This window comes from Hyperoodon ampullatus, assembly GCF_949752795.1.
Source record: "Hyperoodon ampullatus genome assembly, chromosome: 8".
NCBI classification, from domain to species: domain Eukaryota; kingdom Metazoa; phylum Chordata; class Mammalia; order Artiodactyla; family Ziphiidae; genus Hyperoodon; species Hyperoodon ampullatus.
Genome location: NC_136921.1, coordinates 61660556 through 61684837, shown reverse-complemented (window position 1 = coordinate 61684837; position 24282 = coordinate 61660556). Strand labels below are relative to the sequence as shown.

At 35.9% G+C, this 24282-nt stretch overlaps 1 protein-coding gene across 1 annotated transcript in view; it reads left to right on the top strand.

Moving 5' to 3' along the window:
* Positions 1-901: 901 nt before the first annotated feature.
* Positions 902-24282, top strand: part of GTDC1 (glycosyltransferase like domain containing 1) — a gene marked incomplete at its 3' end in the record, with an annotated part of 324823 nt that continues 301442 nt past the window's right edge. The window contains exons 1-2 of the mRNA XM_079710265.1: positions 902-1005; positions 2322-2559. The remainder of the gene's footprint in view (positions 1006-2321; positions 2560-24282) is intronic.

The window sequence follows — 24282 nt, the reverse complement described above, 5'->3', positions numbered from 1 at the left end:
TTCTTAATTCAAGCTATTTCCACAACTTCCTCTTTTATCCCCCAGTTTTTAAGACAGGTATTACTTTTTATCTTATCACGTAATGGTTCTTTTTTATCTTATTATGTAATTAATGTTTTTATCATGGTGCTTATGTACATGAATAGCTCTCTTATTAATTAATTATCATGTATCTGTCTCTTTTCTCAGTAGGCAGCTTACCAGTTCCTTATATTTAGGTGGACCTCATACTTACTCCTTTTGCGTCTTATAATACCTAGCCTAGTTGAATTTAAAGCAGTACTTAGACAATAGAATACTATTTTAGAGCCAGAAAGTATCGTAATCTAGTTCAGTACTGCCATTTTCTACATGAGGAAACGGAGATCCAGGGCTGCTGTAATTTGCCAGAGCACGACTAGTAGAGCCATGGCCAGAACCCAGATGTCGTCATGTCTGTTCCAGCCACCTTTGCACCATACTACACTTGTTCCCTATTTGGCTGAGAGATGTATTCCATAAGGATGAAAGGAACCCTCAAAGATCACTGTATCAACGTACAGACTCCAAAACCACTATTTAAAAACTTAATTTAGCAGCTTTTCTTGTTAGTGCTTGGAAGAGTATAGTTTTGAATGTTTTAGATCTAACTGTGTTATATAGGAAACCACATAAGAGGCACATAGGGAAAGGAGCTCACATGTTGAACTCTTTCTGTGTTCCTGCCAAGCAGTGTACAGGTGCTTTACACTCATCACCTCAACTATTTATTGCGACAGTCCTGTGAACTGTTATCCACATGAGCAAACTGAGACTCACAGAGGTGAAACAATCTTGCGAGTAGAACTAGAAGATGTGGGGTGTGAGTCCAGGCCTACATGACTACAATGACTGTCCTCTTACAATTATTCTTTATTGTTACAGTCCTCGGCCAAAGCCAAGAATAGCAGCTGTAGCAGCAGGTGCCACACCTGACTTTCTAATGACGGGAAGTCCAGCAGCCATTCCCCATTGCTGTGGCAGGAGGTGATTGTTGGTGCCTGAGCTGGGTGGCAGTGTCTGACTCACTAAGTAATCTCACATTTTCTAACCATGGTTTGTGGCTCATATTTGTGACCTTTTCTATATGTATCTTATGTCATTGTTCCCTTTTCCATTCTGTGGGAGAACAGCACCATGTTATAAGCCCACATGTCTCATTCTTGCTTCTACCTAAGCCTCACTTTCCATCTTGTTAATGCTCCTCCTTTCTTCCCTTTTTCTCTCCACTCTTAACTCTTGGTGTGGAGAGAAAATTAGATGTGCTTGTTTCAAAGATAACTGAATGGATGAACTTCATTTTTTCCCCCCTGAATTCTTCTGTGTTGGTATGAAGAATAATGGGACAAAAAAAATAAAAAGAAGGTGATGCATAATCACATTATTTGTCTTCCAGCAAAACAGTTTTTCAAAATAGCAAGATATATGCAATTCATAACTTATATAAAGTTCATCATTCATATTTATAAAATCTGTGTTTTGGTGCTAGATGCAATTACTTCAAGTTTCAAAGAATTATTTAACAATGCTTTTGAATCATCTCCCTAAGAGCTTTCAACACGGTATAAATAGTACACTTTTTAACATTTCCTTTTGCATACCTGCAGTTTGCATCATCTTTGAGATTGTTTACCACATTTTTTTGCAAGGCACATGTGAAGACTCAGCCAACAAATGTCATTATATATGTGGGTTTCAGAAAGCAAATGGGGAAAGTTTTGTTTAACCTTTTCAAAGAGTTGTTATCTGGGCTTTCCCCCATTTCAGAGCAAAACCAGATGTAAACCAAGGATGTGAACCAGTGTACATATTTTTGAATATATACCTCCTTTTAGGTTTTGCCAGTGATCATTTCTGTTAAAATATTACCACCTCCCCGCTGGGAATTTAGAATGTTTCTAGTAAATAGTTCACCATAATCTGGTGATTTCCATCACTTCGCTTGTCCAGTTAAATTCTTATGGATTGTTTCTTAAAGAGAACAACACCATTGTGAGATGAGGAACTGGAGCCGTGGCATTTGATTAAATGTGTTCATGGGGGAAAATATGCTAAGAAGGCATTAGAATTTCTCCTTTATTCCAAAAAGTGCATTAGACTGGTAGACTCTACGGAGGGAGGTGACTGAAGGGAATATCCTGAGGTGGAAGGTATTGGGTAATAAGAACACCGAGTGAGAGAGAATAGTTTTTCTTAGCAGGGGAAGTATAGTCCCTTTTCTAAGTAGAAGGGCTCAAACCCTAAACCACTGTGTTGAGATGGCATTTTTATTTATTTAGATTTTCCTTTCTGTTTAATTAAAGATTGGCATTAAGATGATCCTGTTCGGGCTTCCCTGGTGGCGCAGTGGTTGAGAGTCCGCCTGCCGATGCAGGGGACACGGGTTCGTGTCTCGGTCCGGGAAGATCCCACATGCCGCGGAGCGGCTGGGCCCGTGAGCCATGGCCGCTGGGCCTGCACGTCTGGAGCCTGTGCTCCGCAATGGGAGAGGCCACAACAGTGAGAGGCCCGCGTACCAAAAAAAAAAAAAAAAAAGAAAAGGTGATCCTGTTTTTTGTTTATTTATTTTAAAAAAATCCCTTCTCTTCTATATTGCAAAAAAAAAAAAAAATCCACTAAGAATGAATTAAAATTTTGTTAGGGGTATTTGTGTTGTGTTTATTCTTTCAGGTTTTAAATTTCATATGATCAGTGCCTTTTACTAGAACATTACATGCTTTATATATGCTTTATAATTATCTAGTACAAACTGTCTCTTATTAAGTATTTGATGGCACATAAGATGTTTAAGACAATTTCATGTCCTACTTCTACATAGTGGATACTAGACAGCTACTGGTTAAATAAATTAGGGAAGAAATAACTGAATGAGTATGGAAATATGTGGGGGCATGTATGATTTTCTTTTCTGAGTCAGATTCATGATTTCTATGATGTTGCCTTACCAAATTCTTAAAATACAGATTTGCATTAAATGATTTAGGTACTCACTATATAAAAACTCACTATTAAAAAATAAGGGCAAATAAATTTAAAAATAACTAATTCTACAAATAAATAATTATTATAATTTGGAACATCATTTCAGACATTTTTTTCTCCTTCTATGCACACAAAACCACCCCCCACACATGCCCACATATATACATAGATTTATAGATGGAGAAATAAGAGATAAATTATAAGGATAGGATCATCCTACATACTACTTTCACTTAAATAAAAGTAATATTACTTGATTTTTACAGAAGTAAAAGAAATTAAAAACAAAAGGAGTTACAGTAATTAAGAGATGATCCCTTATAATAAGAAATATCTGATTTCACTAAAGTAGAAAAAAATTATGAAAAATGGTAACAGATCAGGGTCATTATATTTTAAAAATTAACTATATATGTTATTGTATCAGTTTATTTCCTGCAATGAAAAGTAAGAAATTAATATATTTCCCTTTTCCTACCTCCTAATTCTTATTACTTATATTAAATTTGTACCTTGTCAAGTTGTGTAACACTTGCATTCTGTTTTGTAACTAGTTTTCAGTTATTTAATCTTAGTTTTGTATTTAACAGTATTCAGTGCTTACTTCCTGGTCTTTTTTTTAAAAGAACAGATGGTCTTCCTAAGTGGTCCTTAAGAAAATACCATTCTCGGGGACTGATGCCCCTAAACAAGTACCACATTTTTTTCTTTTTTTAAGGAAAATATATTCCTTTGGTCAGTAGATGGAGAAACTGAATCCTGCAGGGTAAAATCAAGTTTTGGCTCATACAACTTGATTATAAAATAATAGTTTGCTTATTTAGCTTAAGTGTAGTCCTTGAAATATAAGAGTGTTATTTTCTTTTCTTTCTTAATTTTCTTTTTTGTTTTTTGAAGAATTGATGTGTAGGTCAAGTAGCAAAAACTATATAAAAATAGACTATATGAAATTGAAGTAGAAATTGGATGTTAGGGTCACTTTAAAAAGTTCGTATAGACCACTGCATATGACACAGCCCTAGCATAGTAAATAGCCTTTAATGTTACAGAGTTAGTGAAGGTGGTGCATGCCATTAGGAAGGAAAATAGAAACAGAACTATGGAGCCAGAAAAGCATACATTGGACTAAAAGAATACCTATTGGTTCAGTGCTATTGAGGAAGAGAGCTCTTAACAGGAAATCAACTCTGTAGGCATCCTGGGGTCAGAATGCAAATGGTTTTGAAAATCTTACTGGTTTAGAATTCACTCTGTAGGAAATGAGGAGTAAATGATGGCATTTTTAATATTTATTTTTATTTTTATTTATTTTTAATTGAAAGATTCTTTAAATTCTATAGTGCTTTACAATTTTCAAGAGCTTCACACACATGATTTCACATTATCCCATAATAACCCTTTTTGCCCCCCTACCCCTATACTGCCCCTTGTTATTTTCTTTTAGTTGTGTACTTTTAAAAGATTGATGGATTATTTATTCCTGAAAAGTAAAACCCTGGGTCACTCTCAAAAAGAGTTAGTACTAAATCCAGTTGGTTCTATAAAAGCAGAGGTCCAGTGAGCATCTCCCAGGGCATTCTGAGGCTGTTGCCCATGTCACTTCTGCTATACTTGCTGAGATTGCTGACTGAAGTTCTATTTCTGGAAGACCAGAGATGGAATGGCCCCATTTCTTTGGGGTACCTATTGGAATAATTTTCCCTAGTTTTCTCCTATTAGTATATGTTGTACCTTCTTATTCTCCTTTTCTTGCACTTGATAATGGGAGATAGCATTAAAGCAGCATTGTATTTTAATCATACTCTGTGAATATGGCTTTTCTCTGTAAAGATCCATTCATTAAGAGGACAAAGAACCTGTTCTATCTCTATTCTGTAAAAATAAATATAGTCTATTTACATCCACACATTCCTCCATGTCTTTCTTCTTTAATTCTTTATTTTGATTCATTTCTTGGCTGGCTGAATTTGGTTATCAGGTGTTTTTTTGTTTTTTTTTGTTTTTTGTTTTTGGTTGCATCTAAGCCTATCTATATCTGTTTATATATCTACCTATATGTATAAATATTTTTTCAAGAAGAGCTCATGGTTGCTGAATTTCTTGAGTAATTGAATGCTTGAAAGTGTTTGTAGGTTGCTTTTGTGCTTTATGGACAGTTTGGCTGGGCATCACATAATTGGGTGTTATATCTTTCCCTTAGAACTCTGAAGACATTGCCCTGTCATCTCCAGATAATAGTGGATGCTGCTATAGAAAAGTCTAAGGCCACTCTTGGCCTTTTTACTGACATAATTTATATTTATTTTCTCTCTTTCTTAAATTCTGTAACCTCATGAGGATATGTCTTAGTATTAATTGTTTTGAATCCAGTTTTTCTGGAACGTTTTCTTTTTTAAGTATTTTATCCCACCCCCACCCACACACACCCCCAAGAGAAGGTTTTCTTTTATTATATTGCTTTTTTTTCTGTTTCATTTGTTCTGGTTTCTTTTGCAAGAGTGTCAAGTGTGTATTGGCTAGATCTCTTTCATCTTCTATATTGATCATCTCATCTCAACTCATATATCTTTCAAAACTTTTCATTTTGTGTGCTTTTTTAATGCCCATTCTCTCTTTTTCTTACTGTTTCAGTATTGCATGTTGTGTTTTTTTTGTTACTTATTTTGTGGCTTTAATCTATGTTTTTTTTTTCTTTTTTTTCCCCTCAATCTCCAGCTTCTTTAGCCTTACAGTTTGCTTTTTCCTCTCTTAATTTTCTTATCTTCTCTTAGATATTTCATACTTTTCTTTGAGTAGCTCATATTCTCTGTAATTTAAACTGTGGAAAATTATTTGTGAGTAATTCCTCTGTTTCCTAAGACATTATCTTTTTTCATCTGTCATTTGCTTATATCCTTCCACTCCAATCCTCAGTAGTTCTGTGTAAATTTTTTGCTGATTCCTTTCTAGTTCGTACTCATTTTTGAATGGGCTTATTAATTCCTTTAAAAACAGGTATTACCTGAAAAAAGTATGAGGTCAAATGCAAGTATTGAGTAGTAGGGAGAGGGGATAAATGACATCAGTTTGCACTTCCATATGGACTCTTTTAACTTAAACATTTCTTCATCCAAGATGGTTCCTTTGATCTGGGGACATGTCTCACCTCAGTTTGCAGTTCTGTGAAGGTCACTGTGACTTTGAGTTCCTGTGAGTCACAGGAGTGGTTTGATGATAACTCCTTCCTGTTTCTTTCCTCCCATTTGGCACTATCTCTGAGCTTGGAAGCTAGTCATTGACAATAAAAACATGTTGATGTTTCCTCTGTCCTTCTGTGGTATAGGCCATGATTTTCTGGAGAAACTTCTTTTATTTTCTCCTAATGCTTAAACATCATTGCTCTAATCAGAGTCTCCTTGAATGGAGTTTAGAACTGTTCCAACTTTAGGGAAGTCTTTATCCTGCCTGAGATCTGAGGGGGTGTGGTCAGCATGACTCCTCATTTGATTCCAGGTATCACATTTTTCTTTCTTTCTTTTTTTTTTTTTTAATAGTTTGTGGTTTGTGGTTGTGGCTGTGTCTTTGTTTCATTGAAGATGAGGTATTCATTATTTTTTGTTCTTTTGCTTTTTTTTTTTTTTTGGTTTGTTTCTGGAGTAGAGACTAGGGTAACAGTGTCTTCCTACTGTCATTTTTTTTTTTTAAACTGTCTCTGCTGGCTCACTGGTGTGCTCCTTGTCACTCCCTCTCATCCTCCCTTTTGTTACGCTTCCTCTCCCCCTGCCCTTACCCCTTAAATCAGGAGGCTTTCCAAAGACCCATTTTCAGTCCATTTTTTTTCTAGGTTAGTTTTCTCTTCCTGAGTGACTTCGTCTACTCCTGTGTCATTAATCTTCACCTCTAGTTTAATTTTTATTATTTTTTGGTTTTCTTTCAGCTTTATTGAGATCTGAAAAAAACACTGTAGAAGTTAAAGGTGTACAGCATAATGACTTGACTTACATATATTATGAAATGATTACCACAATCAGTTTAGTTATCATCCATCATCTCATAGTCTAATGATTTTTGGATTAGCAGTTTGGCATTGACTTCTCCTGAGCTCCAAATGCTTACTAAATACTAATAATACCTCAAAATTCCCATTCAAAATGAAATTGTTTATCTTCCTTGCAAAATGTGGTTCTATTTACTACCTCATTTAATGGAAACTCATTCTCCCAAATTATTAAGACTTAAAGATGTCTCAATCAACCATAATTTTTCTTTCTCATGCTTCTCTCAACTGATCACTTATCCTTTCTGACTAATATTGATTTGTCTTGTGTCCATTGTGTCTTTACATTGAGACTGTAAGTCCATTGGAGGCAGGCATCTGTCATAGTGTTTCACATATAATATATAGTTTCTAAAAAAATGTTGATTTGAATCCTTTGAATGCTAATTTTAGCTTTTTTTTTTTTTTACTTTTTTTTTTATTAGTTTCTGCTTTCTAACAAAGTGAATCAGTCATACATATACATCTGTTCCCACATCCCTTCCCTCATGCATCTCCCTCCCTCCCACCCTCCCCATCCCACCCCTCCAGGCGGTCACAAAGCACCGAGCTGATCTCCCTGTGCTCTGCGGCTGCTTCCCACTATCTATCTACCTTACGTTTGGTAGTGTGTATAAATTTTAGCTTTAATAAAAATCTGATATCAAGATGGTTTTTTTTTTTTTTTTTTTTTTTTTTTTTTTTTTTTTTTGCGGTACACGGGCCTCTCACTGTTGTGGAGCACAGGCTCCAGACGCGCAGACCCAGCGGCCATGGCTCATGGGCCCAGCTGCTCCACGGCATGTGGGATCCTCCCGGACTGGGGCACGAACCCGTGTCCCCTGCATCGGCAGGCGGACTCTCAGCCACTGCGCCACCAGGGAAGCCCTCAAGATGGTTTTAATGTCTTAATCTAAAATCATCTTGTGGTAATTTCACATATTTTGCTGCTAATCACCTTGTCTGGATGATAGCTTTTTCTATACTTATAACTCCTGCCTTCTCTTTTTCTTCAGTTCACATATCTATGAAGAGTTTAAGACTATACCATTCCTCAGACTAAAAACCCTTTTGTTGACTTTATTGTTGTTTAACCCCCACTCCCCCAAATTTTGATTGTTTCCTAAATGATCCATCTCTTACTAGACTTAAAAATATCATGGTCAACATTGTTGGGTGGTTTCTTTGTGAAAATATTAAGAAGCCAGTGGTTAAAGATCTTAATATTACATTTTAATTTTTGTTTGTAAAATTGGATGTCTGAATTAAAGTTGCTTTATATTTAATGTGGTACTTTTATACTGTTAATTCTTAATTATTATTATATTTTGTATTGGGAGGCCCTTAAGCATTAATTTTTTCATATATTGGTAGAGAAAAGCAATAAATGTCAAGAGATTGAGTGAAGAAATCAATTGTATGTAGTATGGTAAAGCCCTTGTGTCGACACATACTGGTACATGTTAACTGTTTGGTGCATACGTTTCTTTATTGGCATTGGGAACATAATCTTTTGAAACCATCATTGTAAAAGTGAAGCTGTCATTGTAAAACTTAAGATTTTGACAATAAGAACTGCTCCTCAATATGGGAAGCTTGTTGAATTTCTCATAAAACCACAAACCATGAACTTCTCTTGGAGAAAGGTACTTTTTAAATGACCTGACATGTTTTAAAGAAAAGGTGGATCCTTTTGGTTTATGAGCAGGAGAGCCATTGCATTGCATTTCCATGTTAAACTGCACACACAAGATCTGGATTTTAAAAAGGAAAGCACTTTCTCAGGTAATTGACTTTAAAGTAATTTCTTATGTAATTAATTTAAAAATAATGTCTTTAATTTTTAGAGCAGTTTTAGGTTCAAAGGTACAGAGGGTCTCCCCTACCTAACCTCCCCCACCATCAAATCCCCACCAGAGTGGTACATTTGTTACAATCCATGAACAAACATTGATCCATCATTATCAACAAAAGTCCTTAGTTTAAATTAGAGTTCACTCTTTTTGTGTTAGACATTCTAAAGGTTTTGACAAATGTATAATGAAACATGTATTCACCCTTGTAATATCATACAGAATAGCTTCACTGCCCTAAAAATCCCTTGTGATTCACCTATTCATCCCTCCCTCCCTCTTTCCTGTAAATCCCCTGGCAAACCGCTGATGTTTTTACTGTCTCAATAGTTTTGCCTTTTCCAGAATATCTTATAGTTGGAATCATGCAGTATGTAGACTCTTCAAATTGGCTTCTTTCACTTAGCAATATGCACTTAAGACTATTCCATGTGTTTTCATGGCTTGATAGCTCATTTCTTTTTAGTGCTGAATAATATTCCACTGGATGTATCGTTTATCCAGTCACCTTTTGAAGGATAGCTTGGCTGTTTCCAAGTTTTGGCAATTTTGAATAAAGCTGCTGTAAACATTTGTGTGCAGGTTTCTGTGTGGGTGTAGGTACCAAGTAGCATGATTGCTGGATTGTATGGTGAGAATATGTTTAGTTTTAATTTTGTAAGAAACTGTCAAACTGTCTTCCAAAAGAGACTGAACCATTTTGTGGTCTCACTACAAATGAAGGAGAGCTCCTGTTGCTCCACCTCCTCTTCAGTATTTCAGGTGTTGTTAATGTTTTGGATTTTAGCCGTTCTAATAGGTGTGTATTAATTTACTATTCCCTAATGACATATGATGTTGAGCATTTTCACATGCTTATTTGCCATCTGTATATCATCTTTGATGAGGTGTCCAGATCTTTTGCTCATTTTAAAATTGGGTTTTTTCAGTACCATATGATATCACTTATATGTGGAACCTAAACTATGACACAAATGAACCTATCTGTGAAACAGAAACAAAATCAGGGACAGAGAATAGACTGGTGGTTGCCAAGAGGGAGGGGTGTGGGAGAGGGTAGGAGTGGGAGTTTGGGATTAGCAGATGCAAACTGTTATATATAGAATGGATAAACAACATGGTCCTACTGTATAGTACAGGGAACTATATTTCAATATACTGTGATAAACCATAATGGAAAAGATATGAAAAAGAATGTATATACATCTATAACTGAGCCACTTTGCTGTACAGTAGTAATGAATACAACATTGTAATTCAACTATACTTCGATAAAAATAAATTTTAAAAAATTGGGTTGTTTATTGTTGAGTTTTAAGATTTTTTTTTTTGGTGTATTTTGGATGAGTCCTTTATTAGGTATTTTTTTTGCAAATATTTTTGCCCAGTCTGTGGGTTGTCTTATTTTCTTGACATGTCTTTTGTAGAGAGGAAGTTTTTAATTTTAATGAAGTCCAACTTACCAGCTTCCCTCCCCCCCACCGCCCCCAATTGTGCCTTTGGTGTTGTGTCTAAAAAGTCATGGCCAAACCAGGGTCATTTGCATTTTCTCATGTATTATCTTCTAGGTGTATTATAGGTTTTCATTTTACATTTAGACCTGTGATCCATTTTGAGTTATTTTTTGTGAAGGGTATAATGTCTATATTTAGATTCAAATTTTTACCTGTAGATGTCCAGTTGTTCCATCACCAGCTGTAGAAAAAACTGTCCTTCATTGAATTGCCTTTGTTCCTTTGTCAAAGATCAGTTGACTATATTTGTGTTGGTCTATTTCTGGGCTCTGTTTTCTGTTCCTTTGATCTATTTGTCTGTTCTTTCACTGGTACCACACTGGCTTGATTACTGTGTAATTAATTTTTAAAATAATAATTAGTAAACTAAGTGTTTTTTCTTAAGATTTGTGAAACAAGTTATCTTAAACCAATTTCTTATATTAAGTGTGAGTGAGATATGTTATTTTTAAAAATAGATACATTATTGGTAATCATTTTAGTAAAATTTATGTACAGTAGAAACACTGTCATAATGGAAAGAAATAAAATTGTATTTTTTTATTTTATACAAAAAATTGTATATTTTTACTTTAAAGAAACTATACTCTTATACAGTAGCTTGTTTTATAAGTTCTGTTGCCTCTTTAATACCTATTAAAGAATTTACTTTTTCAAATATGAAATAATAGTTAAAACGTGATTATTAAAAAGTCTGGATTAATCTTCTAAAATAACACTGTCCAGCATGAGAAATCAATATAGCTGTTCTTATATTTTTTGAAAGCTGTTGCTTTTTTAGCATTAGGAAGAAATGACATTACTTGTCTGAAGTATTTCATGGTGTAAATCAATGTGTAAACCCTTTAGTTTGTGAAACAAATTGAGCTAGAGCTTGCAGGATGCTAATAAATACATGGCAAATTTTTTTGCCTGGAGACCTATTCAGGAGAAAAAAAAAACTAACCAGTAATATAAAGTAATATGTGGTAAGCACAGTGTGGGTGGCAGTGCATTAAGCTCAGTAGTACGTTATTGTGACTGGTGACTGTAAACTAGTGATATCACTCAGCTAGTTTTTACTCATGGTATCTTTAGCCTTGTGTGTCAGAAACACAATGAATTTACAAAGAAATCATTAGGTTATTGGGATGATTGTCAGCCATGATCAACTGCTAAGAGTGTATTTTTTTATATCAATTTTATTCAGGTATAGTTTACTTACAGTAAACTGTACCCATTTTAAGTGGGCAACGTGGTGAGTTTTGACAAAAGTACACAGTTGTGTAACTATGACCACAATTATGATTTGGAATGTTTCTGTCACCCCAGAAAGTTCCCTTGTGCCCCCTTGAAGTCAAACGCCCCCTACCTCCAATCTCAGTGTCCAGGCAATTGCTGATCTGCTTTCTGTATTGTAGATTGGTTTGCATTTTCTAGAATTCTTAGTAGTGTGTTTTGCTAAATGCAGAAGATATGTTCTTGAAAAATTGATGGCAAATTGATTTTTTATAAAATGAACAATATGTTTTATTATATTAAAATTTTTGAGATGCTCAAATGAAGTTCAGTTGGTATTATTCCTATTTTGGGTTTCAAGTTTTTCTACCTTGTCTTCTCTCTGTAATAACTTAAATCTATATTTCATGTAGCTTAATATATAAAACCAACTCATGACATGTTATTTTGTAGAGCAAATTATCCTTTAGTAGTTAAACTGTTATCTCCTCATTTGCTTATTTATAAAAGTTGACAAACAATACAAGAAATAAAAATCTACAGATCCTGTTGTTGTTATTAGAATTTAATACCTTCTTTATTCCATACAGTTGTCATTCAGTCGACAGTTTAACATTGCTGTGTAAAAGGCCATTTGCCTTGTCCTTATGCCCTACTGCTCAGACCTCTGGGGATAGGAGAGTTAGGGTGGATAAAATAGCTCTTTACTTCATAACATTCTGTTCTTTGTGGCCCCTCTTACTCATATGTAGTCTATTCTAAAGCATGCTGAAAAGTAGCAGTTGATCTCATGGAGAAAATAGCCCCACCAAGATGAAATATTAGAATCCTTTTATGACTTTTTATCAAATGTACTGAAACATTTACCTCTTTTTATAGGAAAGAGTTAAGAATCCTTTGCATATTAGAATGGCTGGAGTTTCCTGATTTTGCCCAGAAACGTTCTGTTTCTAGAATTTATGCTGCTTCATTTATTAGTCATTTTGAAACTAGTTCTAAATAAAAGCCAAACATTATGAAAAGTTTTTTCACCTTTGCTCCACCAAACATATTTAAATTTCTAGTTAATTCAGAAATCTTATACTCACATAAAGACAAATAATTCTAAACTTATTTAATATAGTAACACTTTGGGTAACTGATATTCTACTAACCAAATCCTTAAGTAACTGGCATTTTGAAATGATAGATGTGTATCTGTTAAGAAATCCTGAGGATCTCCATTTAAGCACTGCTTCACTGAACCCTTCAGACAAAAGAAAAAATGTTTCAGTAGTCAATTTGAGAGAGACAGTATATGTGGGATGGGACTAAATGGCAATAGATGGGAGCAACCCACTTGAGAACTTAATGGTGATTATCCTTCTCAAAACCAGGCAGTCAATACTCTTTTTTTTTTTTTAAAGTAACGCACAGGCTATTTTTAAAATTTCCTCATTTTGGGGGATTGTCTTCAGAAGCCCAGGCATATTCCATTTAGCCTATACTGTGATGACTTACACATAGTCCTCTCTTCAGCAGGTTAAATCAAATGGGAGAAGACACATAGACTATTACCTGTTACAAAGCAGATTGCACCAATGTTCTAATAGTGGCATCTAATGGTACAGTGGGGAGGGAAAAAATAATTCTGGCTTGGATGTCAGGGAAGGCTTCATGAAGTGATACTATTTATAAATAGAGTGATGAGTTGCATTAAAATTTGTATTTTTACCCCCATTTACAAAGTTACTGTTTACTTTAGAAAATTTGGAAAACCAGAGAAGCATTGAGAAAAAAAGAAAAAAAAATTAAATTACCATTAATGTTTTCATAGGCAATCCATTACCTATGGATTACCTTTAGCTGTATTTTCACTTGTCATTTTTCATTTTATAATATGGACATTTCTCCATGTCATTAAGTATTTTTCTGCAACATCATTTTAAATAACTGCATAGTCATTTAACTACTATATAAGGCAGAGGGACTGGCAGAGGCCAGGTGACAGCAAAGTGTCCACTATGTTTAGAGAATGAGGACATCTAGGTCCACGTGAGGAGAGTGTGGGAAGCACTTGGAGCAGGATAGATTGAGACTTGATAATGGATGCCCAAGGCCTGAAGCTTTGAATCTTTTTTGTAGGTACTCTTTCACCCAGCTACCATCAGTTGTATGAATTCTTCCTTGACTTATGGTCGGCAAAATGAATTGACCTCTGGTTTATCCTCTCGTAATACTTTGTGCATGCACACTCATGCATGCATGTACACTCACATGTGAGCATGCACGCGCGCACACACACACACACACCTGTTTAAGTATCTATGCGCCTGTCTTCCCCATTAGAATATATCTTTGTGTAAGCATGTGACATAATTAGGTCTGAGTTAAGGAAAGCACAGCAGGTCAGTTCTTAACATTCTTGGTGGTTGGGATGCCATTGAAAACTGGCTGATGGACAGGAGGAAGAAGGATTTAAAGGAAGAGAGAACAGAAGGTTATTGCATTGTCCGGATTTGAAGAAATAAGTCTCTGATGTAATAGGCTACTGAGAGTGGGAGGGATATTATTTCCAACAATTATATTCTGGTCATTCCCAGGGGTCTCATTCTGGAAATGTTATGTTATTTTGGAAATACTATGTTATTTTTATGTATTTTGTACACATTTTGCTTTAAACCTTTTTTCTCTTTTTGTTTCCTTTGAGACTAGTCTGAAACAATTTTAACTCTTGATTTTATTAAAATTTAAAAAAAACAGTGATGTTTTGGTTACACAGTTGATTAATATTAATGATGATCTGAAATACCATCTTAATTACATTTGGTTAAAGAAAAACACTAAATAGTGTTTTTGGAATAGAATTTTGGATGAAAATAATTGGTAAAAATATATTATCATTTATGGCCATTTCCTTATTCTAGCAGATTCATTGTCCAAGAATGTTAACCTTAGTATTATCAAAAAGATTCTTTAGTAGATGAAATTTGAAATATTATTAGACGGTTCCTTTATTCTTATAAAACATGACTAGTTTTTCCACAAAATTTCAATATTAAAAATAATGAATTTTCACCAAGATGAATGATTATTCAGATACTGAAGAATTAGTTAAGGACATTCCTGGTGGCACAGTGGTTAAAGACTCCGAGCTCCCAATGCAGGGGGCCTGGGTTCAATTGCAGGTCAGGGAACTAGATCCCACATGCATGCTGCAACTAAGAATTCGCATGCTGCAACTAAGAAGCCTGTGTGCCGCAACTAAGACCTGGTGCAACCAAATAAATAAATAAATATTTAAAAAAACGGGACTTCCCGGGTGGCGCAGGGGTAAAGAATCCACCTGCCAATGAAGGGGGCACGGGTTCGAGCCCGGTCTGGGGAGATCCCACATGCCACGGAGCAGCTAAGCCTGTGCACCACAACTACTGAGCCTGCGCACCTAGAGCCCCTGCTCTGCAACAAGAGAAGCCCACCGCAATGAGAAGCCCACGCACCGCAATGAAGAGTAGCCCCCGCTCTCTGCAACTAGAGAAAGCCTGTGCGCAGCAACGAAGACCCAAAGCAGCCAAAAATAAATAAATTTTAAAAAAATATTAAAAAAAATAATTAGTTAAATGTTGTGTTTGTGGGAGGGAGATGCATGAGGGAAGGGATGTGGGAACAGATGTATATGTATGACTGATTCACTTTGTTATAAAGCAGAAACTAATAAAAAAAAGTGTTGTGTTTGTGTATTTGCTTATTGATTGCTTAAAAGCAAGGCCAAATATTTTTATTTAAAAAGATGCATCGTATAACGAATTTTTGAATAGCATACCACTGATGAATCTTTACTTTCCAAGATGCTTTTTATTGGCTAGTGCTCTGCTAAGAACAACAGACTAATGTATTTAGAAATTTTCATGATGTTAATTACAATTTATTAAGCACTTACTGTATGTCAAGCTCTGGCTCGAATAGTTAAGGGACATTTTGTTATTTAAAAACACCCCCTTATGAGGTGGGTCTTATTTATTATTACATGAGGAAATTGAAGCTCAGAAAGGTTAAGTTTCTTGCCCAAGATTACACAGGTAGCAAGTAGCAGAGCAGGAGGTGTTTTTCTCTGGTTTGTGTGTCTTTTCATTATTAAGCATTATTTCTTTTGAAGTATTATGGGAAAGACCTTAAGGAATGTTAATACCATAAGTGGCATCACATGTGAATGGTATGTATGCCTCTCCAATCAGCAGATGACTATTTTGTTTGCTAATTTCTTTTAGTGGATAACTTCTCATCCTTTTCGATCCTTCTAAAATTGCATACCCAGCACTGGCATGAATGAAAAAAAAAGGGCTACCGTAAGATTATTATTTAGCTAGTTTTTTCTTTCTTATATCTTGTTTAAAAAATAACAGTATTTTCTTTGAAAAACTTTCTGTACTTATTGAGACAACATTGGTATCCTCATTTAATGTCTGTGATTGATAGATATAGTTACATATATATATATATATATATATTTTTTTTTTTTAATTGCGGTACGCGGGTCTCTCATTGCTGTGGCCTCTCCCGTTGCGGAGCACAGGCTCCGGACGCGCAGGCTCAGCGGCCATGGCTCACGGGCCCAGCCGCTCCGTGGCATGTGGGATCTTCCCGGACCGGGGCACGAACCTGTGTCCCCTGCATCGACAGGCGGACTCTCAACCACTGCGCCACTGGGGAAGCCCTATATTTACTTTTTAACTGTCTTATATTATTCTTTCACAAACCATGTAAAGCCTCTCCAACTGCTGTTTCTCCTTAACAGTATCTTTAAGAAGGAGTCACAACATGTTTCTTCCTGAACACCCGGCAGTTTAGCATTCTATCAGATGTTTTGCAGGGCTTCAGCAAGTCGTTATAGTGAACGTCTTCAGGAGGCAATGAAGTAGGCAGAGCTCTGTGGCCTAGACACCTGTAGAGATCGAAACAACTGCCCTCAAGCAAAAGCTAGTAATTAGTTGCTCAGATTCCCTTGCAAACTTCCCCAGTGTTGTTGCACATGAAACACAAAGATCACAGGGATGCTGTCATGAGCTCCGCACTGTTGGAGTTGTTTATGCCCATTCAGTTTTTAATGTTCCTATAAGACATTTTGATGGGAACCCTGAGCCCAAAGGGATTTGCACGCTTGATCAAACCTGTGATGAGTTAAATATAGAAGTAAAGAGAAACCTTTGGATTACATTGACTGTTAACTTTTAGCATGGTGTTAGTGGAAAACATTAACATGATCCTAGAGGCAAAGTTGTGTTTGATCAACCTTCACAATTTTTTGTTTCTTGACAGCAGGTATAGCTTCAGTAAATCTAAACAAGTTCTTTAAGACTTATAGATCCAAGTGCAGGTGGATATCTGGATGGCATCGTCTGAATATTTTAAAAGATTATTTTATACCAACCACTTTTATCAAAATTGAACTGTTCTCATATACCAACCTTTTAATCCCACCACTTTGTCATATACAGTTTATATTACTAAAGAATGAGATGATAGGTGATTGAATTTTAGTAAAATACAGTAGTAAATATGAATTGGATATTTTGGGGCCAAAGGAATTTATTACTCAGAGTACTTGGAAAGTCTTTTTATACCATTGTTTTTATTTTAACACTATATATATACTCGATACTATGTGGGATAAAAACTAGTGGTTTACTGGGTAGTTTTTAACTTTGGGATTCAGTTCTTTGATTATTATATTTGTGTAAGTTGTTAATAAATGGCTTCACTAAAGATCCATTGCTGATGATTCTTAAATATATTTAGTTTGAAAAATGCTATAATTTCTAATATCATAGCAAATTTGGTTCAGATTTATTCTGAGACAAAATAACTCTAGCACCTCATCATTTAACCATAGTATGGTGGACATACATGCTTCCTAAACTGGTTCTTAGAGGCAAATGTGCATCGTGGAGTTGTCAGAGTAGAACTAAAGAAGGTGTTATACAGCCCTGGACTATCATTGGCAGAGATGCCAGTGAATTCAGTCAGCCCATTGTGCCTCACATTTTCCTTCATTAATACATAGGTAGACTCTTCCAGTGGGTTTCTGAGTGTAGTTTCTTCATTAGTTCCTCAGGAAAAGTGAAATGAATGATGTGTTAAAAAGCTTACCTCTAGATTTTACATGTGCCTGCCTTTTTTAGCCATAGTCAGCCTCAATGTGGATGGGACTTGGGATGCTCCACTTGTAAGCTGATGACCGTGATGCTAGCTATCATAAACAAAGTACTTTTGCATGTTATATGCAGAATGTTTTGGCTGGTTTATACCTCATTGACTTTCAGGAATTTCACAGAAGTCATTCCTAAGAATTGGTCTGTCTTTAGTGGCCTTTGGAATTCCTAATAACTTCATGTACATGTTGCATAAGACATTTGCAGTCTGTTTTTTACATAAATGCTCCATGTGCCCTGGGTCAGTAACTTATTTATTGTTTTATCCTTGATGCCTAACTCAATGCAATCAGTGTTGGTTGGATTAGTGAATGATTGAAAATACTGTGCAATGCATATGAATAGCCCATGGAAACACTATAATAAAGGGTGGATCATATGGAACACTTTCTGTAATAGAAATGACTTTTTTTCTGTATATTTTTTTCCAGTATATTCCTAGGTTGATTTTTTTCTAGAATAACTATCTATGATTTGACTTTACCTTTTACTATCAGTGCGTCAAAAATATTCTGTCAAAAAAGATTTTATATATTTACTAAAGTGAAATATTTCTTACTCTAAGTCTCAGTCTGGACCCATTGAGGTTACTTAGCTTTGTTTTCTACTTGTCTCTAACCATTTGTTTCTCCTGCTGTTCTGGACAGACTTTTCACCCTGTTTCAGAATAAGCCACACTTCTCCCTGGCGTCATGCCGTGATCTCTGAGCTCCAGTCTCATGAACTCCTGAGTTTCTTCTGTTTTTGACTTACCACTTTAGAATTAAATCATATGTGTTTCTATATTTTGCAAAATGTGTGTCTACATGTAGTAATGTCATTACTATGATTTAAAAATTTTTTAAATTTTAATCCTTTTCTTTCTGGCCTATGGCAGTAGTCACTCGGTACATGCTAGTTAATCTCTAGCTTTGTAGTAGGAAAATAAATTTCCAGAGAAAGAAAGACAGACAAATGGACAGAGACAGATAGGAGTGAAGGAAAGAAGGAGAGAAGATGGAGGGAGGGAGGGGGAGGAAGGAAGGAAAGAAGGAAGGGAGGAAGGGAGGGAGGAAGGGAGGGAGGGAGCAAGGGCAGACCACCATATTTTGTGGAATAGGGAAAGAGCAGTGATTTTGGAATTTGAAAGACTTGAGTTCAAATTTTAGTTCTGCCTCCTCGCTTTGTAATGTTCAACGGGTGTAAATGATATTAATATCTATGTGGTATGCTTGTGTTAAATTAATTAATGTATATAAAGTGCTTATTAGCACATTCTCTGCACATAATACATTTTTACAAATCATAGCTAACTCTCTTATTTTGCAGGTGAGGAAAGTGAGGTTTAGAGAGCTGACCAGTGGTCATTCAGTCAGTAAATTCTGGAGAGATGATTGAGGCCCAGATTCTTCTTACTCTAAAGCAGTGTTTCTCAAACATTAGTGTACATCAGAATTTCCTGAAGGGCTCATCAGAATACAGATTGCCTGACCCCACCCTGGAGTTTCTAGTTCAGTAGGTCTGGGATGGGGCCTGGGTATTTGCATTTCCAGTAAGTTTCCACCTGCTGCTGCTGTTGCTCCCATTGCTGGTCCAGGGACCACACTTTGAGACCCAGTGCCCTCTAGCAGTATTTCTCAACCATAGCTGCACGTGTAAGAAATCACCTGGGAGCTTCTAAAAATTATTGATGAAACCAAAATCTTTGATCCTGTGGTTTAAGTATCAGCTTCTTTTTAAAAAAAAGCCCTCCAGGTGATTCTGTTGTGCAGCCAGAGTAGGTAATGCCACTGTGCCTAAAGCTAGACTCTGCAGTTTTCCATTAGAACTGGGTACCAAGCAAAGCACTGGCCTTGAACACCTCTTGGGTGCTCAGTGAGGCAAGGCCACTGTAGTGTGTTGTTTTTGTCCCGTGATGATTGAAAACAATTGCTCCAGCCTAGAATTCTTTTATTACTTTAACTCTTCTCATTATTTGTGTCTATTGTTTGAATTTCTCCATTCAGTTTCACCCTCCAGGGTCTTGAATATACTCATCAATCTGTATTTTATGTTACTATTTGGCAGAAGCAACTATTTAGCAATAGTTGACTTGAAGTACAAAGTAAATAAAGGAATGTATCTAATTAAAAAATCACTTCAGCAACCTACTGTACTTTTAGAGTTCTAATTATGAGTTTGTTCTTCTCATCTCAGAAGAGATGCTGTTGGAAACCTTATGTTTTTATTTTAGGGTAACCAGTAATTGGTTAGAACAGATTATGATAGCCGGGCACCCAGGAGTATATTTTAAAAATGCAGCAGATTAATTGGTAATATTTCAGTCATTTCTTCTGTTACATGATTCAGTCAATAAATATATACAAACCAAGGCATCCATTATTGGATAAGAGTAGGCAAGGGTGGGAGGGAGACGCAAGAGGGAGGAGATATAGGGATATATGTTTATGTATAGCTGATTCACTTTGTTATACAGCAGAAACTAACACATCATTGTAAAGCAATTATACTCCAATAAAGATGTTAAAAAAAATAGCAAAAAGAAAAAAAAGAGTAGGCAAAATACCACATAATTTCATTAACCTTTAAGCAATGAAATTATAAATCCCTATGCAAATGGTTAAGGTTATCATTGTCTATCACCCCTTTTTGATACCTACAGACTGTTAATTCTTCTCTGTCCTGCTGAGTCTTATTAAAACTCTGACTGATGTGCTTTTATTAAAAGGTTTAGAATTTACCAATTTAAAACACTTGCTTCACACTATCACCTCTGATTTAACTAGGCCATTAAACACAGTATTTTGCAAAGGGAAAAAGTCAATAGCTGTTTCTTTAAAAAAATAATAAATTGAAATGCATTTTAAACTCTGCTTAGAGGTGAGCAACAGCTATATAGTACTAGGTCTTTTGATAGTTGATTTGTTCCTTTAGTATGCAAATTTTACATTTACAAAGATCTACAGCTTTTATTTAAGAAATATGCCTGGAGGCTAGATTGGTAAGCTTTAGGGAGATATCTAGTTTGGTGTGAAATAAATAGTTGTTAAAGGATCACATGAATTGGGTCCCAGAAGATGAAGAGTAGAGCTGAGACAGATTGAGAAAAACTGACCGTTATTTCATTTCATTTGACTAAAAATACCACTAAATTAAAAATGAAGACAATAAATGATGGCAACACAAAGCAAATTAATGTGAATAAGCCTCTTTTGGGGGTAGATTTTGTGAAAAGTTCTGACCTGTTAGAAGTTTAAAGAAAAGGGCTTACTACATCCCTGACAGCTTTACAGCTTTGGGTGGAAGACTTTCTCTTGGCCAAGGAGGAAGGAATGGGTCACTCTGCTGCTCTGTGAAGTCTGCAGCATCACTTTTGGTCAGTGAGATGACAGATGTCATAGAATATGCTCACATTCAAAAGAAAAGGACTCAGGGTTGCTTTCTTAGGTTGGAGACTATAGGTTAAGCAAATAATGTCATAGATTTCTAGCTTTGGGGAAACTTTGCATCACTGATCTTTTGGAATCTCTGACAGATTTTTTTTTTTCTTAAACAACTTTCTTTTTTTTTAATTTAAAGAGGGTATGAAATATATTTCTATGTTGATAGCTTGTAGAATTCTTTTTACTTTTTTTTAAAGTGCATCTGTCTTTTTAGATGTTTTTAAGCAATTAGGCTCTCAGAGATAGGATATTCGAACAGCATTATCTACCAATTGAAATGGCCTCTGTGTATGCATGTTTGTTGTGTATCTCTGGTGGTGGACTGTGAGGTGTGGAGGGCAGGGTTGATGATGATGTGTGAAGGTGGAAAGCTAGAGTCTTTCACTGAGGCTAAAGTCCCAACTCCTCTACCAGCAAGGACCCCTCTATGCATATATATATATGAATAGACAGATTTCCATACCCTTTTCCTCTTCAATATTATTTTATTTTTATTTTTGAACTTCAAGACTATTCTTAAAATTTTCTTTTGTTATTTCTGTTTTAAAATTTTTTTATTGGATTATAGTTGATTTACAATGTTGTGTTACTTTCTGCTTACAGCATAGTGAATCAGTTACACATATACATATATCCACTCTATTTTAGATTATTTTCCCATATAGATCATTACAGAGTATTGAGTAGAGTTCCCTGTTTTTAAAACTTTTGAATTATCACTGTTTACTTGGTTCAAATTGAAAAAGTATAATTTCGAGGGATACGAAATCTCTCCTCCTATACCTCAGTCCGTAACACTCACGTTCTTCATACACATGAACCAGTGTTATTGTTTTTTTGTGCCTCCTTCTAGACATATGTATACATATATAATCAATTTGAAGATTTATTTTTTCCCATGTTTTTATTTATATATTTACCTTGTGAGCTTTATATTTTGGAAGTTTTTTTAAAAAGTGTGAGACTGCATTTAAATATATAGGCTGTATAGCCCTATTCAGATAGGAATTATTTCTGTAAGTTAAATATATAGGCTGTATAGCCCTATTCAGATAGGAATTATTTCTGTAAGTTTTTTTTAAACATTGAAATTCTTTTAAGAACCAATCTATCTCCCCAACATACCACATACATACGCGCGCGCACACACACACACACAGAGCTTTGTGAAACAGAATTACATGGAAGTCTTTGGAAGTTTCCCTGGTTATGAATCAAAGCCTGACTCTTCTCTGTGGCCTCAGTGGGCATACCCCATTTCTGAGGCCCATACAGTTTTCATGTCCACATGGTAATGTTTTCATATTCCTGAGAAATTCTCATTTGGATGCTTTAGGCTCAGAGCAGATGACTCTTTTGTGTCTTCTTTCATTATTTCATTCTTATCCTCTCCTCCGCTCACCTAGTTTTGCTTCTAAATTTTCATCACACTTGGTTTTATTTAATTTGACTTTTTCTGGTCTTAGTTGAGTGTATAAGTTTAAGAATATTGGGAGCCATCTAAGGCTGTTTTGTTCTTTTAAATTTTACTTCTGTAAGAGTCTGCAAGAAGTAGTGATGAGAGTTTGGGATCCTGGAGCCAGATTGCCTAGGTTTGAGGCCTAAGAACATGACCTTGGGTAACCTTTTTTTGACAGCAGAAAATGATCAGATTTGTCTGTAGAAGCAAAAAACAAAATTCTTTTAATTGAATGGAACTTGCCAAGAATTTGGATAGAATGTGGTTCTTTATTAAATATTAGGGGTATGAAGTATTCAGTATCCTCAGCCAGGTTTTCAGGAATGCTGTTCAGTACCTGTTCTCAGTCCTCTCTTCTAAAGACAGAGCGTGTATCATAAAATGCTAACTCAGTCCAGGTGTGTGTATTTTGATGTTCGGAAATAATGAGATTGTGATTCTTTGTCTTCCAGATTAGCTCTCCTGTCCTCATCTCTGAAATGAAGAGGTCTGACTAGCTGTCCCTACAGTCCCTCCCCCATCTCAATTCTCTAAGACCCTGACTAACTTTGAGGATTGGAGTGAGCATCTCTGTGATGTACTAGATAGATGTAGGCTGTTCTTGCATGTCTCGGTCACATCATCTTATTTATTTGTTTTATTTCATGTATCACACATTGAAATGATGTTGCTGATATAGTTGTCTCCCATCATCCTTCCTCTCCTCCCCAAAATTAAGCTCCAGCAGGGCAAGCTTTGTTTGTCTTGTTCACTGATGAATTCCCAGCACCAGAGTAATGCCAGGGAGGTGCTCAGGAGGTGAATGTCTAAATACACTATTTTCTTTGAGAGAATATACTCTATAGTCATTATGTGAAATAAGCCATCTCGAGTTTTTTTTTTTTTTTTTTCTCTTTCCTTGATTTATGTCTTCTCAGTGTTTGTTTATTGTTGTTGTTTTGGTGACACCTCAGCTCCAGATCCTCTCTCTAGCTGTGAATGCTTTCCCATCTTGTTCACAGTTGGTGTCTGGAAGGTTCTCCAACCTGTTTTTTATTTTGGTGTAGGTTATTCTGACTCTGATTACTGTTTTTTTTTTTTTGCGGTACGCGGGCCTCTCAGTGTTGTCGCCTCTCCCGTTGCGGAGAGATGCGCAGGCTCAGCGGCCATGGCTCACAGGCCCAGCCGCTCCGCGGCATGTGGGATCTTCCCAGACTGGGGCACGAACCCGTGTCCCCTGCATCGGCAGGTGGACTCTCAACCACTGCGCCACCAGGGAAGCCCCTGATTACTGTTGTGAATAATTATTTTAGGAGATGTGTTTGGCTAATCCTGTGATTTTTTTGCTGTGTAAACTGTTTGGGAGCCACATTTCTTACTGCTTTGATAGCTCCTCCTTTTTGCTTGTCATATAGGATTCTTTTTGGATGAGTTGCTCTGTTAGTTCTGACCCTGTCAGTATTGATATACCTAAGGATTCTGACTTTAATATATACAGAACATCCACCCATCATTCTCTTCACTGTGTATGGCAGGCAGAGAACATAGGGCTGTGTAAGTTAAGTAACAGTTTAAACTTGATGTTATGTTCTCCCAGAAAGTAGTGTTCTTAAGGTATTTACCCCAGATCTACA